This window comes from Pipistrellus kuhlii, unplaced genomic scaffold, assembly GCF_014108245.1.
Source record: "Pipistrellus kuhlii isolate mPipKuh1 unplaced genomic scaffold, mPipKuh1.p scaffold_m20_p_19, whole genome shotgun sequence".
Lineage (NCBI taxonomy): Eukaryota > Metazoa > Chordata > Mammalia > Chiroptera > Vespertilionidae > Pipistrellus > Pipistrellus kuhlii.
This window is the reverse complement of record NW_023425504.1, coordinates 885,189-903,766: the sequence shown is the minus strand read 5'-3', so window position 1 is coordinate 903,766 and position 18,578 is coordinate 885,189. Positions and strand designations below refer to the sequence as shown.

At 40.3% G+C, this 18,578-nt stretch overlaps 1 pseudogene; it reads left to right on the top strand.

Annotated features, from left to right (window-relative positions):
• The first annotated feature begins 4,777 nt into the window (after window positions 1–4,777).
• Window positions 4,778–6,052, top strand: LOC118721905 (annotated as a pseudogene).
• Window positions 6,053–18,578: the final 12,526 nt, after the last annotated feature.

Genomic DNA, 18,578 nt, shown 5'->3' with positions numbered 1-18,578 from the left:
AATGTATTTCCCATGACAGTACCTCACAGGGAAAAAAGTTCCAAACTCAGTTTGCTTTATCTTACAGTTTAATGTCATGCTGTCTCCAGAATAAAAAATGACAGTATAATAAAACATGTATTATTAGACATATCTGAGATGTATTTAGAGCCATCAAAACACTTGATCCAGAATTTTGGTTTTATCTATGTTATTCACCCTGGAAAATAGAGCCAACTAGGATTCCTAAGGAAGTTAAAAATCAAATAATATTCTAATCACCAGATCCTGATTCGTTGGATTGTCTTTCATGAATAGTTAAAATACATGAAATTATTGGCTTTTGTCACCATTTCTTAAATGAAAAGAAAGGTACATTTCTCCTATATCTTTAGGAGCTAGACAGTTGCTTTTTGTTTCAGACATTCCTTAAGTATATTACATACTTTATCATTTAATTGACCCGGAATTCTATGTGATGAGTACTATAATTGTTTGCATTTTAGAAGGGAGGAAACAGAGGCATACATTTATTAAATAACTTGCTAGAGACATGACAGCTAGTAAGTAGGGGGAACCAGGATCTGAACTTCCAGCACTATGGTTCCACTATCTTAACCCTCTCTCTCTAATGCCTACTACTCAGAACTGGTTTGAAAATGCTGCCTGGAAGTAGATGATCAGTCTGAAAAAAAATCTTAGTATATCCTGTCTGACAGAGAACCACACTAAATATAAAAATTGGGTCCAACATGGTTCAGTGGTTGAGTGTAGACCTTTGAACCAGAAGGTTACGGTTCAATTCTTGGTCAGGGCACATGCCCAGGTTATAGGCACAATCCCCAGTGGGGAGTGAAGGTTGGAGGTGCAGGAGGCAGCCAATCAATGATTATCTCTCATCATTGATGTTTCTATATTTCCCTCTCCCTTCATCTCTGAAACTAATAAAAATATCAGCCACCTAATAAATATCTACTCAGATCAAAGCATTTTTAACTAAATGTATTGGGGTAAAACTGGTCAAAAGGGTCAAAGAGGTTTCTAGTATACATATCTATGAAACATGATCTGTGCATTGTATTGTGTGTCAACCACCCAAAGTCAAATCAGCTTCTGTCACAACACAAACCATTTTAAGTATATAAAATATAAGGAAATGTCATGGTTATTAATATCCAATTTATGAGAATGAGAAAACATCTGGATTTAATTAATCATTATAAACTTTGCATATTCTTATTCAAAGAGCTATAAAATTAACTATGTCCACAATCAGCTAAGAATTAATTATAGTAATTAATGCATACTAGCTTATCACAACACAAAACCAAAAGCAACATTTCCTGTCTCTATTTTTATTTTATCAAAGTAATGAATGTAAGTGGTAAAATAAATAAATAAATAAATAAATAAATAAATAAATAAAAAAACACACAAAGAAAACAGAAAATCCTAGGACAAAAAGGCTGTAAACCCTCTCCCATCTCATCCTTCCTCAACCTTAATTCCACTTATCAACACCAATCCATTTTTACTATTCATCTTTTTGGCTCTCTGGAAATATGGCTGCTATGCTTAGACATCTATTTCTTGATTTGTATGTGTTGATTCCCTAATATACCTGATATGAAAGAAGCACTTAATTCACATGATCCCTCTGGCTGTCTCTCATCTTACTGATTTTTTATCTTTTTATTTCTAGTTATCTCGATCTGGTTATCTTGGTAATTTTAAATACTGTATTTAAAGTTCTATTTTTAGTTCTATCAACTTTTGATACCCTGTTTCCCCGAAAATAAGACAGTGTCGTATATTAATTTTTGCTCCCAAAGATGTGCTAGGTTTTATTTTCAGGGAATGTCTTATTTTTCCATGAAGAATACGGTACACATTTATTGTTAAATGAAAATAAAGGAAATTTATTACCTGTATACGGTACGGTAGTACGGTAGTTGTCAACACAAACCAGACAAACTGTGAATCCTACAGCATCAAGAATTTACTCATTTATTCAATGACAATCATGTCATCATCTTTTGGAACATCATCATAACAATCCAATTCCTGAATTTCCTGGTAAATTTCTTTCAGAATCAGTGGACCAAATCTCTCATGTTTCGCCTAGAAGGGACCTTATTTTCGGGGGGATGCCTTATATTTCACTCAGAAGGAAACCTGTAAGTAGGTCTTATTTTCGGAGGATGTCTTAGTTTTGGGGAAACACGGTAGTATCTCTTGGACATAATGTAAGTACAAGTAATAATAGCAACATAGAATGTGGAATGTGGACAGGGCCAGTTTTCTGGACATACAATTTGTGCAATCATACAGAGCCTAGAAACACTGTCTGGTTTAATGATCAGCTGTCAGTGTCTTTAAATCCTCAAAATATTAAAGTAAATCTTAAAAAAATAGAAAGGGATATCTTATTCATTGTCAAGTGATCCATAATTTAGTGTAATTCCAACTAAAATACCAACATATATTTTAAAGTTTTTCAATGGGTGCATTCTAAAGTGTATGTGCTCTAGGATATCCAAGGTTTGCTTTTGCTATATCAGATGTCAAAATTATTATAAAGCAACATTAATGTGATATTGGTATAGGAATAAAGAACTAAAAAGTGAAACAGAAAAGAGTATGGAAAAATAGACCCATGGATATTAGAAATGGTATATGTCAGAAGTGGTAATACAGAGATAGGATAGATTATTCAAACAATGCTGCCGGGACAATTGAATGTCCTACTATATGGCACACTCAAAAATTATTAACTCCTATTCATCAAAAGAGAAAGTGAACCCTAGCTACTTTCTTTTGGCTAATGAATAGAGAATCTCAGATTTGACTCAGTGGATAGAGCATCAGCCTTCAGACTGAAGAGTTGGTCCCAGGTTCAGTTCCAGTCAAGGGCATCTACCATGTTTGCAGGCTACTCCCTGGCCTGGAAACTGTTCAGGGCTCATGCAGAAGGCAACCAATAGATGTGTTTCTCTCACATTGATGTTCCTCGCTATCTTTCCCTTTCCTACTCTCTCTAAAAATCAATGGAAATATATCCTCAAATGAGGATTTTTTAAAAAGTGAGAAGATAAGTGATAAAAAAGAAGAATATATATGCATCAAATATGCCTGACAAAATAATATCTAGAATAAATAAATAAATGTTACAAATCAATAAGAAAAGACAATCAACAGAAAATTGGACAAAGACATGAACAGACATTACACAGAAGAAAAATGAGTGGCACAAAACCATGTAAAAAGATGTTCAGCCATATTAATTATCAGAGGAATATATTTTTATCATAATTTCATATCTACTAGTTTGTCACAAATTAAGAAATATGATATCATCAAATATTTGTCAGAATGCAAGTCACTGGGAACTATTGCTGTGATTAGAAACAGTAGAAACACTTTTCAAACAATTTGGCACTATTTTATACAGTTTAAGAAACTCACTACAGACAGATTCATTTGCCTCCGAGCATAAACATTATTGCTTGTCTAATTTTCAGTTCTTATAAGTGTATTTCTTGTATCACATGATCTCACTCATCTAGGGGAAATAATGAATAACATAAACTGATGAACAAAAACAGACCTGGAGACAGGGAAGCATCAATAAGACTGTCAAACCTCAGAGGGAAAGTAGGGGAGGTTGGGGGAATAGGGGACAGATCAATCAAAGGACTTGTATGCATGCATATGAGCCTAACCAGTGGTAATAGACAACAGTGGGGTGGGGGCATACATTGGGAGGGGTTTGGGATGGGAATGGGGGGATGAGGACAAATATGTGATACCTTAATTAATAAAGAAATTTTTAAAAATTGTGGCACATCTACAAAATGGAATACTACACTGCAGTAAAATAGGAGTTCATACCATTTGCAACAACATGGATGAAGAAGGAGAGCATTGTGCTAAGTGAAATAAGTCAGGCAGAGAAAGATAAATATCACATGATCTCATTCATTTGTGGAATATAATAAACAATATAAACCACTGACCAAAAATAGATACAGAGGTTAAGAAGCATCAAACAGATTGTCAAACTACAATGGGAAGGCAGGATAGGGTTGGGGGGTAAGAGACAAACCAAAAAACTTGTATAGATGCATATAAGCTTAACCAATGGACACAATATACCTCAAGGGGAATGAGGGCATATGTCGCAGGGTAGGGGAGGCTGGGGGGTGTCAATGGGGAAAAGGGGAGACATATTACTAATATGTGTAATACTTTAAACAACAACAAAAAAGAAAACCTATTTGAAGAAATAACAAAAAATTTTCCCTACCTGGTGAAAGAAATAGATTTCCTGTCCAGGAAGCACCAAGAGTATTAAACAGAGGAGTCCAAAGAAGACCACACCAAGACACATCATAATTAAAATGCCAACAGTTAAAGTCAAAGAATCTTAAAAGCAGCAAGAGAAGAGCAATTAGTTACCTACACAGGAATGCCCATACAACTATCAGTTGATTTCTCAACAGAAACTATACAGGCAAGAAGGGAGTGGCAAGAAATATTCAAAGTGATAAATAACAAGGACCTACAATCAAGATTACTCTCCCCAGTAAAGCTATCATTTAGAATTGAAGGTCAGATAAAGAGCTTCATAGACAAGAAAAAGCTAAAGGAGTTCATCTTATATGAAATGTTGAAGGGTATTCTTTAAGAAAAGGAATAAGAAGAAATAGATAAAAAATGTAAATAAGGGGGCAGGGGACTCAGCTTATTGTGTTTCTGTCTGAGAGCCGGAGGCAGTCCCGCTGTGGCCACTGCTCCTCCAGCAGTGCCAACCATGTCGTCTCATTTAATAGAACAGCCAGCCACCGCCCCTGCACAACTGCGAAGGAGGGGAATTGCCTATGCCCCTGCCAGCTGGCCTCAACAGTTCCTAGGTGGAGTTACCCATGAACAGCAGCAATAGTAATGATAATAGCAATGGGAAAAATGGGGGACTGGAGCACATCCCTTCCTCATCCTCTATCCACAATGGAGACATGGAGAAAATTCTTTTGGATGCACAACATGAATCAGGACAGACTAATTTAAGAGGCAGTTCTCACTGTGACTGCCCATCCCCACAAGAAGATGGACAAATTATGTTTGATGTGGAAATGCACACCAGTAGGGACCATAGCTTTCAGTCAGAGAAGTTGTAGAAAAAGAGAGAGAGAAGTTGATGCTTTAAGAAAAGTATAGACTGGGTGTCCGACTGGTCCAGTAGGCCTGAAAACATTCTCCCGAAGGGGTTCCACTTCAGCCACCCTAAACATTCTGTTTCTTTAAGCATGAGGAAAAGAAGAGCCATGAAAAGGGGGGGGGGGCATTTTCTCTAGGGAATTTCTTAAGGTATTCATTCCATATCTCTTCCTTTCTCATGTTTTGGCTTTGGGGCTAGGCATCTTCTGCCAGCACCTACTGAAAGCCAGAGCCCCGGAACACATGCACCCTGTGAAGTGGTGTATTGTCACAGTAGTTTATTTGAACTTGAGACCATTGTAAGCATGACCCAACCTACAGTCCTATTTTTACATATCCAAACTCCAGTAACTCTCAAATCCAGTATTTTATTCAAATGTTGTTGAGGCATTTTACTAACCCCATTCTCTTTGGACCTGTAAAACTTTAGGATTTCCTAACAGAGTTTACTGTTGTTTAGAAATTTGCAAGGACTTCCTTTCCGCAAATGCCACCGGTAGATAATAATTTTGTCAATAATGCTATTGTCTCCTTTTAGTGCCACTAGGCTTAGACCAGAATCACTCATGGTATAAATTTTACTCTCTCGAGATGACTACCATCTTGCTCATAAAACAAGATAAGATCAGCAAATGACGTAAAAGCTTTGTTATTTTGTTTTGCAAGACAAAGGCAAGTTTCCCTAAGCTTGCGATTATAGTTATTAAAAAAGAAAACAAGAAAAAATAACCCATACAAAAAAAAAAATCTTGGGCAATAAAAATTTATTTTAAACCAGCTTTGTCTAAGCCTCCTGATGGCACCTTTTAATTTGTAGGAGGTGGTCTATATAAATGATGGGTGTAAAATAGAATAAGAACTAAAATACCGTACATCAGCAGATTTTTAAAAAATAAATCTTTATTGTTCATATTATTACAATTGTGATTCTCTTCTCCCCCTCAATTGCTCCCCTCCACAAGGTTCCCATCCCACCCTCTGTCCTTTCCCCACCCCCCATTGTCCTCATCCATAGGTGCACAGTTTTTGTTCAGTCTCTTCCCACATCCTTCTTTCCTCTTTTCCCCGAGAATCGTCAGTCCACTCCCCTTCCATACCTCTGATTCTATTATATTCACCAACTAATATTGTTCATCAGATTTTTTAATTCCCTTGGTTTTTAGATTCACTTGTTGATAGTTACATATTTGTTGATCTTAATTTTTATCTTTATCTTCTTCCTCTTCCTAAATAACCCCCTTCAGCAATTCATATAATTCTGGTTTGGTGGTGATGAACTCCTTTAGCTTTTTTTTTTTTTTTTTTTTTTTTTTTTTTTTTGTGAAGCTCTTTATCTGGCTTTCAATTCTTTTTTTTAATTATTATTTTATTTTTTCTTTATTGTTGAAAGTATTACATATGTATCCTTATCCCCTCATTGCCTCCCCCCTCATACTCATGCCCTCAATCCCCTGGTGTCTGTGTCCATTGGTTAGGCTTATATGCATGCATACAAGTCCTTTGGTTGATCTCTCTCCCTTATCCCCACCCTCCCCCACCTTCTCTTTGAGGTTTGATGGTCTGATCGATGCTTCTCTGTTTCTGGATCTGTTTTTGTTCATCAGTTTATGTTGTTCATTATATTCCACAAATGAGTGAGATCGTGTGATATTTATTCTTGTTTTTTTTTCTTAGTGGTAGGTCACTTTGGGCTTTCACTGACTACAGTCTTACTCCAAATCCAAAGCTTAATAACAAAGTTTTCTAAAGGTGCATTCTCCTAAAGGTAAATCTAAATATTCAAGTGCATTTAGTGAATTTCATATATGCTATACGCTTTGGTAGAATGATCTTAAGACTCACATTCTATAAAGTAGATATGTGGATGTTGTCATATGATTTCCATAGATGAAGAACTAGATTTAAAATGGTAGACCAGCCCATGACTCAGTAGTTGAGCATTGACCTATGTACACATCCAGGTTGCAGTCTCTATCCCCATTGTGGGGCATGCAGGAGACATGCAGGATGATCAATGATTCTCTTTCATCACTGATGTTTCTATCTCTCTTCCTTCCTCTCTGAAGTCAATAAAAATATATTACAAAAATGTTAGGTCATTTTTTATGGTCTTTCTGGGTACATGGTTAATTTTTTTTTTCTACATAAATTTTTTTTTTTAACTTGGAAATAGGATTACATTGTTGAGTACAGGATTTTGGTAGCACAGCAAAAGCTATGTTGGAGGCCTAAACTATGTTCATTGCACTCTATGTTAGTTAGGTGCGGGAAAGGGTGTGGTTGCCTGACCTCTCCTTAACTCACTTTGGCTACGGAAGGGTTTCTTCCCTGGGAGCCTCCTGACTGTTGCCTTGGTGTGTCTAGAATCTTCCACCTGACTGACCTAGAGAAGCCCCACTTTCAAACTTTGTCTGGCCTTCAATTCTGAGTGATAGCTTTGCTGGGTAGGGTATTTTTGGCTGTAGGTTCTTGCTATTCATCACCTTGAATATTTCTTGCCATTCCCGTCTGGCCTGTATGGTTTCTGTTGAGAAATCAGCTGACAATCGTATAGGTGCTCCTTTATAGGTAACTACCTGCTTTTCTCTTGCTGCTTTTAATATTCTCTCTTTGTCTTTTGCTCTTGGAATTTTAATTTGATGTGTCTTGGCGTGGTCCTCTTTGGATTCCTTTTGTTTGGGGTTCTGTGTGCTTCCTGGACTTGTAAGTTTATTTCTTTCACCAGGTGGGGGAAGTTTTCTGTCACTATTTCTTCCAGTATTCGTTCGGTATCTTGTTCTCTGTCATCTTCTGGGACAACCATAATTCTGATGTTGGTTTGCTTGAAGTTATCCTAGAGGTTTCTTACACTATCTTCAACTTTCTGGATTCTCTTATCTTCTCCCTTCTGCAGAGGAATGTCCTCTGGCTCTTTGTGTTCTAAATCTTTGTCTTGATTCTTACGATTTTCCAGTGTGTTTTTAAGACTTTGCATAATATTTTTTATTTCAGACAATGTTTTCTTCATTTGTAGTTGATCCATTATTATTTCCAGTTGCTCCCTTTTCATATCCTCATAGGTCTCATTTATTTTATCGGCCTTTTTAAGGATATTGTTGAATAACCTTATAACTGTAGTTTTGAACTCAATTCCAATCTTTTCTTTTCCTCCATCTCTTTCCTTTGTATCCTTCCTCTTGTCTGCATTTTAGTTGTTTCCCTGATTTGATGGAATAGCTTTGTGTGCTAGGTGTTCTGGTAGAGCCCAGTAGCACAGCCTTGCCAGTTACCTGCGGTGGACAGTCTTAGTGTAGCCCTTTGTGGGATGTGTGTGCAGTCTTGTTGTTAAGCCTTGCTTATTGTTGGTATCACTGGGAAGCGTTGATCTCCAAGCCAATTGGCTGTGAGGATCAGCAGTGTCTCAACTAGGAGGGCTTCTGTACTCACTTGGATAGGGCGAGGTCTCAGGGTGGCGCAGAAAATCTTTGATTCCCTGTCAGTCTCGCCTTAGGAAAGTCCTGTTCATGGAGAGTTTCGGAAGATTGGTTGCAGGCACATGCACCTTTTTGGTAAAGGCACAGACAAGCTTTGGATTCCAGCCAGTCCCTCCTTAGAGAAAGCTAGCCTCTGGGAGAGCTTCTGTGCTCAGCCACAGATGGGGCGGAGTCTCGGGTTGGTGCAGACAAGCTTTGTTTTCCCGTAGGCTCCTCCCCAAGTGGCTCCTCCCCAAGTCCTACAGTAATGGCCTCTAGCTTCACACACCTCCGAGAGATCTCTGCCCGCTGCCTGACAGTCTGGCCTCTCCCTGTCTGGGGCCAGCTATCAGAGCAATAGGGTGATTCTGTTTTCCTCTAGAACAAGAAAGCCAGCCGCGCATTAGCTGTCTGCCCTCTCCATGCGGCGGGAGTAAGCCAGTAGAGAACTCAGCCAGGCCCACCCTCTCTGAAAGCTACGCAAGGGACTGAGGTGCCAACATGGAGTCATCTGAAGAAATTAAAGACTGAAGTGGAAGCTACTTCTTTAATCATGTTCCTGCTCATGCTAGCATCTGTTAGCTTCCAGTCTTCTACAAAGTCTTGTGCAGCAAGTCCAAGGACTCTGAGTAAATCTACACCAGCAACAAAAGAGACTCATTTAGTAGCTAAAAATATCAACACGTCCATAATTCTGATTTCTCATTTTGTTGTTTTGCATTGGCATTGTTGTTATTATTTAATAGCCAGAATTTTGCTCTTGACATTCAAGTTTTGAAAATAACATGTATGTAATTAAAAAAAAAAGAATAACATGCAAATTGACCATCACTCTAAGACACAAGATGGCCGCCCCATGTGGTCAAAGATGTCAGCTCCCTTGTGGACACAAGATGGCCACCACAAGATGGCTAGCAGGGGAGGGCAATTGGAAGGGACCAGGCCTGCAAGGCAGGGCAGTTGGGGGCCATCAGGCCTGCAGGGGAGGACAGTTGAGGGGGACCCAGGCCTGGAGAGGAAGACAGTTGGGGATGATCAGGCCAACAGGGGAGATCAGTTGAGGGGGACCAGGCTGGTCAGGGACAACAGTTAGGGGTGACCAGACCAGCAGGGGAGGGCAGTTAGGGGTAACCAGGCTGGCAAGGGAAGGCAGTTTGGGGTGACCGGGACTGCAGGGGAGAGCAGTTGAGGGGGTGGGGGGAGACCAGGCCAGCAGAGGAGGGCAGTTTATGGCAAACAGGCTGGCAGGGGAGCAATTAGGCATCAATCAGGCCGGCAGGGGAGTGGTTAAGGGGTGATCAGGCTGGCAGGCAGAAGCAGTTAGGGGCAATCAGGCAGGCAGGCATGAGAGCAGCTGGGAACCAGCAGTCCTGGATTGTGAGAGGGATGTCTGACTACCCATTTATCCTGATCCCAGTGGGCTGAGGGACACACAACCCGTGCACAGATTTTGTGCACCAGGCCTCAAGTAGATATAGAATAGAAACAATCTATTGGTTTTTATAGTATAAGTGAAATTAAATGACAGGATGGACAGGAGAGAGGAATTGGAAACACTCTGTAATAGATATATGCTCTACCAATGAAGCAGTATAGTGTTACTCAAAAGTAAACTTAAATGTAAATACATATTGCAAATTCTAGGGAAACCACTAACATTTTTAAAGAAGCATAATTGACATCCTCACAGTGGAGAGAACATAGAATCATATACGATCTTTATTAAAACCAGAAAAGGCAGAAAAACTGAGGAAGATTTAAAAAGAAACAGAAAGTACAATGAACATATAACAGTTACAAAGATGGTATAGTAATTCAACTATATCAACAATTACTGTAATTGAACAAAATAGATTTAAAAAGAAACAACTATATGTTGTCTCTAAGAAACCCAGTATAAATATAAGACAAAGCTAGATTAAAAATGAAAGGATGGAGAGATATAAAACATGCTAACACTAATTCAAAGAAAACTGGAACTATTTTTATTTCAGATAAAGCAGACTTCAGAACACAAAATAATCAGGAATTAAAGAAGGGCATTATATAATGATAAAGAGACCAATTCTCCAAGAAGATATAAAAATTCTTACTGTATATGCAGCCAACAGCAGAGTATGGAATACATGAGGCAAAAATTGATAGAACTACAAGGAGAAATAAACAAATTCATTGTTATATTTAGAGACTTCAATACCCCTCTTTCAATAATTGATAGATTGAGAAGGCAAAAATTCGGTAAGAATATAGTTAAACTGAATAGTTCCATCAATCAACTCGATCTAATTAACACCCATAGAGTTCTTCACACAAAAACAATAGTACACATATTCTTCTCAAATTCATATGGCACATTCAACAAGACAGACCACACTCTGGTAAGGCCAGTGATCTTGAGCCAGCATCTAGAAGGGTTCAGGAACCTGGAGAATGCACTGTGTGTAAATAAGAGTCCAAAGACGAAACATAATTTTGGAAGGCATTATGGGAAGTCAGAGAAGACTTAGCTAAAGGAACTAAGTTCTCCTTGTTTCAGGACTCTTTGCTATTTATTAACGCAATTTGTCCTAAGGCAAGGTAGACATATACACATCAAAGGGTAGGGTTTCATACAGAGCCCATTGTCAGATTGGAAGAATGTGCCTAAGGCTGTTCAGGTGTTTGGTCAATAGGAGGCAATAACATGTAGTTTAATATGCCCTGGGCTGTCTGGTAGCAAGCAATCCTTTTCAGCTTTGGGGAAATGCCCTCAGCTATCTCCGGGTGATTCAGCCCTGCTGAAATGCTGGAATTGGCTTCCTGCATTATGGTCCATAAAACATACCTTAAATTTAAAATAACAGATATCATACAATGCCTGCTCTCAAAACACAATGAAATTAAACTAGAAATCAATAACAGAAAGATAATTGGGGAATCCCCAAATATTTGGTGATTATACAATGCATTTCTAAATGATATATGGATCAAAAGAAAAGTTTCCAAAAAATTTTTAAAATATTTTGAACTAAATGAAAAAATACAACATCAAAATTTATGGGGTGTAGAAAAATCAGTAAAGGGATTTATATGTCAGCAATGAACAATTGGAATTTGAAATTAAAAACACAATACCTTTCCCATCAGCATGAAGGAAACCATCAACAAAATGCAAAAGAAAACCACTGAATGGGAGAACATATTTTCTAATGATAAATCTGATAAGGAATTAATATTCAACATTTATAAAGAACTCAAGCAACTCAACACCAAAAACAAACAATCCAATATAAAAATTGGCAAAGGACTTGCATATAGACTTCTCCAAAGAGGATGCACAGATGGCCAATAAGAATATGAAAATATGCTCAACATCACTAATCATCAGAGAAAAGCAAATTAAAACCACAATAAGATATCACTTCACACCTGTCAGAATGGCTATCATGAATAAATCCACAAATGACAAGTGCTATTGAGGATGTGGAGAAAAGGAAACCCTACTGCACTGTTGGTGGGAATGAGAACTGGTTCAGCCTCTGTGGAAAACAGTATGGAGTTTCCTCAAAAAATTAGAAATGGAACTGCCTATGACACAGTGATTCCATTTCTGGAAATATATTAGAAGATACCCAAAACACTGATTCAAAATAATATATGCACCATTATGTTCATTGCAGAGTTATTTATAAAACTAAGATTTGGAAGCAGTTCAAGAATCAGTAGATGAGTGGATAAAAAGCTGTGAAACAATTACACAATGGAATACTATGCAGACGAAAAAGAAGGATCTCTAGGAAACCAAGATGATGGCATAGGTAACCACCTAACTGCAGCCTCACACAACAATTTCAAAAAATACAACTAAAATATAAAGTGGACATTATCCAGAACTACAGGAAAGTTGACTGACTGGAAATTTTACAAGAAGAAGAAAAGAGAAAACCAGAAGGAAAATCAGAAGAGCTGTAAAAGCCTAAGGTATGGAGACACATTGCGTGCGTGGGGAGGATGGAGCCGGAGAGGAGGGGCGGCTGAGTGCCTGCCTGGCGTTCCCTAGCAGGAAAGGGATAAAAGCTCCAGACTGTGCTGAACCCCAGTTCCGATAGCATTGAACCCCAGTTCTGAGTGAGACCCTGGGGACCCAGACACATACAGAGGGAATCTGGGCTGTAAGGCGGAAGCTCAGGGGAGCGGTGAAAGGCAGAGCCCCAGAGTCGTGCATATTGCATGCAGAGGACTGACTGTTGACTGTGCTGCTAGATTGCCCTAGCGGGAAGGAGACAAAAGCTCTGGACTGTGCTGAGCCCCAGTTCCGACAGCACTGAACCCCAGTTCTGAGCAAGACCCTCGGGCCCCAGGCTCATACAGAGGGAATCTGGGCTGCAAGGCAGAAGCTCAGGGGAACAGTGAAAGGCAGAGCCCCGAGTCACGCACATTTCGCGCAGAGGACAGACTGTTGATTGAGCCGCTGGGTTGCCCTAGCAGGAAGGAGACATAAGCTCTGGACTGCTCTTAACCCCACTCACAACTGCACAGAACCCCAGTTGCAGGCTCATTGGGGGAGAGACTAGACTGTCTGGTAGCAGGTGAAACTCTAGGGCACCTTTCTCTCAGAGGTGCTTGCAGTGAGTACCAAAGGACACTGAGGAACACTGAGACTCAGGAACCTCATAGGGCAGGGCTAACCGGAAGCCAAGGCTGTAGGCTCCACCCTGAAACTCCGCCCCATCCAAGATGAGCACAGAGGCTCTTGCAACTTTCCAAGTCTAGTCGAATAAGGCTGTCTCCTGCCATAGATACAGCTGATCCTCCCACCCTCGGCAGAGAAAATGCCGAGACAAGGAAACAGATCACAAACGAAAGAAATGGAGGACAAAAAGCAACTGGATATAGAGTTCAAAACCATGCTTATAAGGTTTTTCAAGAATTTCCTAGAAAATGCCGATAAAATAAATGACACCAATGAGGATATGAAAAGGGATCAACTAGAAATAAAGACTACATTGTCTGAAATAAAAAATATTATACAGAGTGCTAAAAACAGAATGGAAGATAGTAAGAATCAAGTCAAAGATTTGGAACATAAAGAGCCAGAAGACACTCCTCCGCAAAAGCAAGAAGATAAGAGAATCCAGAAAGTTGAAGATAGTGTAAGAAACCTCTGGGACAACTTCAAGCAAACCAACATCAGAATTATGGGCATCCCAGAAGATGACAGAGAGCAAGATTCTGAAAATATATTGAAAGAAATAGTGACAGAAAACTTCCCCCACCTGGTGAAAGAAATAAACTTACAAGTCCAGGAAGCACACAGAACCCCAAACAAAAGGAATCCAAAGAGGACCACACCAAGACACATCAAATTAAAATTCCAAGAGCAAAAGACAAAGAGAGAATATTAAAAGCAGCAAGAGAAAAGCAGGTAGTTACCTATAAAGGAGCACCCATACGATTGTCAGCTGATTTCTCAACAGAAACCATACAGGCCAGACGGGAATGGCAAGAAATATTCAAGGTGATGAATAGCAAGAACCTACAGCCAAAAATACCCTACCCAGCAAAGCTATCACTCAGAATTGAAGGCCAGATAAAGAGCTTCACAAATAAAAATAAATAAATAAATAAATAAATAAATAAATAAATAAATAAAGATAAAGGAGTTCATCACCGCCAAACCAGAATTATATGAATTGCTGAAGGGGATTCTTTAGAAAGACGAAGAAAATAAAGATAAAAATCATGAACAACAAATATGTAACTATCAACAGTGAATCTAAAAACTAAGGGAATTAAAAAACCTGATGAACAATATTAACTGTTGAATATAATAGAATTAGAGGTACAGAAAGGGAGTGTACTGACAATTCTCGGGGAAAAGAGGAGAGGGGGGTACGGGAAGAGACTGAACATAAACTGTGTACCTATGGATGAGGACAATGGGGGGTGGGGAAAGGGCAGAGGGTGGGGTGGGAACCTGGTGGAGGGGTGAAAAATGAGGAACTTTTGTAATAATAAATATGAACAATAAAGATTTATTAAAAAAAAAAAAGAAGGATCTCTTACATTTTGCAATAGCAGGATGGACTTATAACTAATTGCTAAGTGAAATAAGGTAGTCAGAAAAAGACAAATACTATATGGTTTCACTTACATATGAAATCAAATGAACAAAATGAATAGACACACAGATACAGAGAACAGACTGACAGCTGTCAGAGGGGTTGGGGGTGGGAGGCTGGGTGAAATACATGAGGGGGTTAGGTAGAAGAAGAAAAAAAAAGCCTGATAGACAGGGACAACAGTATAGTTATTACCAGAAGGAAAGGGGATGGGAGTAGGTAGAAGAGGAAAAATGGGGGATAAATGGTGACAGAAGGAGACTAGACTTTGGATGATAAACACACAATAAAATATACAGATGATGTATTATAGAATGTTAAACTTGAATCCTATATAGTTTTATTAGCCAATGTAATATCAATGAATTCAATTAAAAAGGAAGATCAGAACAGGGAATATATCAAAGAAGATATTCAGAGGGCTAATAAGCATATAAAAATATACTCAACATAGTTATTAGGGAATTGCAAATTAGAACAACAAGATTCCAAGAGACACCTATTAGAATGGCCAAAATTCAAAACACTGACAAGCTAAAGATGAGGATTTGGAGCAACATGAATTCTCATATATTGCCGGTGGGAATATAAAATGATACAGCAACATTGAAAGAGAGTTTGCAGTTTCTTACAGAACTAAACATACTCTTACCATATGACCTAGCAATAATGTACCTTGGCATTTACCCAAAAGACTTGAACACTTATGTCCACAGAAACTTCACATGAATGTTTATAGTAGCTTTATTCATAATTGACAAAAAACTGGAAGCAACCAAAATATCCTTCATAAGTTAATGGATTAACAAACCATGATACTTATAACAGACAATGGAATATTATCCTATCTAATAAAGAGGGGATATGTTAATTGACCCTCATACCATCACAAAGATGGCAGTACCCACAGCCAATAAGGAGAGAATATGTTAATTGACTGCCCTGCCATCAAATATGGTGGCACCCACAGACAATGAGAGAATATGCTAATCAACTGACTCTCCCCCCAGATGGTGGTGCCTACAACCAATAAGGAGGGAATATGCTAATTGACTGCCATACCCTCAAAGATGGCAGTGCCTACAGCCACAAGATGGCGGCACACGATCTCCTCAGCTCTGCTGGGGCAGCAGGCATGTGGTAGGCACAGCCTTGCCACACACCTGCCTCCAGAGTCCCCCAGTCCCCTCAGCCCCCCAGCTGCCCAGGGCTGGCCCGAGGTGCAGGCAAGCCTCAGATCTCAGCTTCCCAGGTGCCTAGGGCCACTTGAGGCTCAGGTAACCAGTGGCAGCAGCAGATGTGTGATGGGGCATCACCTTCCCCTGATCACTGGGTTGCTTCCTGCCCCTGAGGGCTCCTGGATTGTGAGAAGGGCAGGCTGGGCTGAGGGACCCCCCCCTCCCATCCCGTGCATTGATTTTCATGCACTGGGCCTCTAGTCTATATTAATAAAAGGGTGATATGCTAATTAGACTAGGTCAACCAGCCATCTTCTGGATGTCTGGCTTCCTTCTGGACAAAGTCATGGTGGTAGGGACCGAGGCAGAGGCAATTAGGGGCGAGATCAGACTGGCAGGGGAAAGCAGTTAGGGATGAGATCAGGCTAACAGGGTGTTAGAGGCAATCAGGCCAGCAGGGGAGGGCAATTGGGGGCAAGATCAGGCTGCAGGGGAGGGCACATGAGGAGAGATCAAGCTGGCAGGGGCGGGCAGTTGTGGACAAGATTAGGCTAGCAGGAGAGGGCAATTGGGGGCTACCAGGTCTGCAGGAGAAGGCAGTTGGGGGAAACCAGGCCAGCTGGGGAGGGAAGTTGGGGGCAAGATCAGGCTGGGAACTATGCGGTGGCTGCACGGGCAGCTAGAAAAGGAGGAGGCAAGGAGGCTGGGAGGTGGGGAACCTGATTGGCCCTGATGACCAGCCAGGCCTAGGGAACCAACCCGTGCATAAATTTTGTTCACAGGGCCTCTAATCTATACTAATAAAAGGGTAATATGCTCACTAGGGTGGACATCTTCCAGGCGACCATCAGGACATCCTTCCAGACAAAGCCACAGCGGCTGTCTGAGGCTCAGCCAAGCTGCAGATGGCAGCTGCTGCTGCGAGGGCCAGTCTGAGGCTCAGGCAGCCACACCCGGCTACAAAGCACAAGGCTCAGTCAGCCATGGTGGCCACCAGTGGCAGCAGTAGCAGGGTGATAGGGGCGGCACCTTCCCCTGAATGGCCAGGTCGCCTCTGGCAAAGGGAGGCCAGACTGAGGCTAAGGCTGGGGACCAAAGCAGAGGCAGTTAGGGCCGATCAGGTGGCAGGGGGCCAGTTAGGGGCAATCAGGCAGACAGGCAGGAGAGGCAGTTAGGGATGATCAGGCAGGCAGGCAGGCAAGCAAAGTGGTTAGGGGCTATCAGGCAGGCAGGAAAGTGGTTAGGAGCCAGTGGACATCTGCCAAGGGGTCTCAGATTGGAGAGTGTGTAGGCCGGGCTGAGGGACTCCCCTCCTGTGCACAAATTCTATGCACGAGGCCTGTAATGTGTGTGTGTGTGTGTGTATGGCTAATATGCAAATTGTCCCCTTGGGAGTTCAACCAGGAGACTAGGAGTTTGATTGCTCTCTATGACGTGCACTGACCACAAGGGGATGGCGCAGAACAAAGGAAGTCTCTGGCTAGTAGCCCCAGCCAGCAGCCAGAAGGCCCCAATTAGCCCTGATCACCGGCCAGGCTTAGGGACTCTACCTGTGCATGAATTTCAGGCACTGGGCCTCTAGTTCCCAATAAAAAGAAATGCACTATCAAATCATAAAAAAAATGATGAAAGCTTAAAATGCATATTGTTAAGTGAAAGAAGCCAATATAGAAAGGTTACATACTGTATAATTCTAATTTATGCGACATTCTGGATAAGACAAATCTATGGAGACAGTAAAATCTCAGTGGCTGCCAGGGATTAGAGGGTTGAGCTGCTAAGAATTTTTAGGGTGATGGAACATTATGCTTTTGTCCAAACCCATACCCAGTACAACACAAAGAGTGGGCCTTAATGTAAACTATGGACTTTAGTTAATAACAATGCGTTGACATTGGCTCATCAATGATAACAATTTTAGCACATTAATACAAGATAATAATAGAGGAAACTGGGAGGGAGGTGTCAGGAAACTGATATGGGAACTCTACCTTTTCAATTTTCCTGTAAGTCTGAAATTGTTTGAAAACATAGAGACGACATAATTTTTTTCTACTATCTAGTTCAAAGGTGATGTCAAAGTGAAGCAAAATAGAGAATGTGCCATGAAAGAAATGAAGCTTTAGCTGGGCTATAGAGGGTATGTATGATTACTAGAGTTAGAAAGGACAAGGAATTTCAGCTGGAATTGAGGCATGATAAAGACTCAAAGGGTTCAAATTGAGAAGCAGGAAATATAACACAGAATAAATCAATGCAAAGATAACAGGCAACAATTTGATGGAGGCTAGGAACCAAGGCTTACTGGCATGGAAGTAGACTTTACCAGGGCTGTGTCCTCAATGCATATTCATTCAATAAATATTGAGTAAGCACCTACTATGTTCCCAAAACTGTGTTGTAGTAGGCACCGGGGATAAGCAGTGAGTAAAAGAGACAAAGCTTTCTGTTCTCACTGAGTTTACATTCTAGTGAGAGGAGACAGAATCTGCCTGGTATTTTCAAGAAATAGCAAAGAAGCCAGTGTGGCTGGAATGGAATGGAGATAAAAGGTGAGATAGAAGAGATAATAGAGGCCAGTATGTAAAGGGCACTAAGGCCAGAATAAGGACTTTGAGTTTTACCCTGAGGCATTTAGAGAACAATTGGAG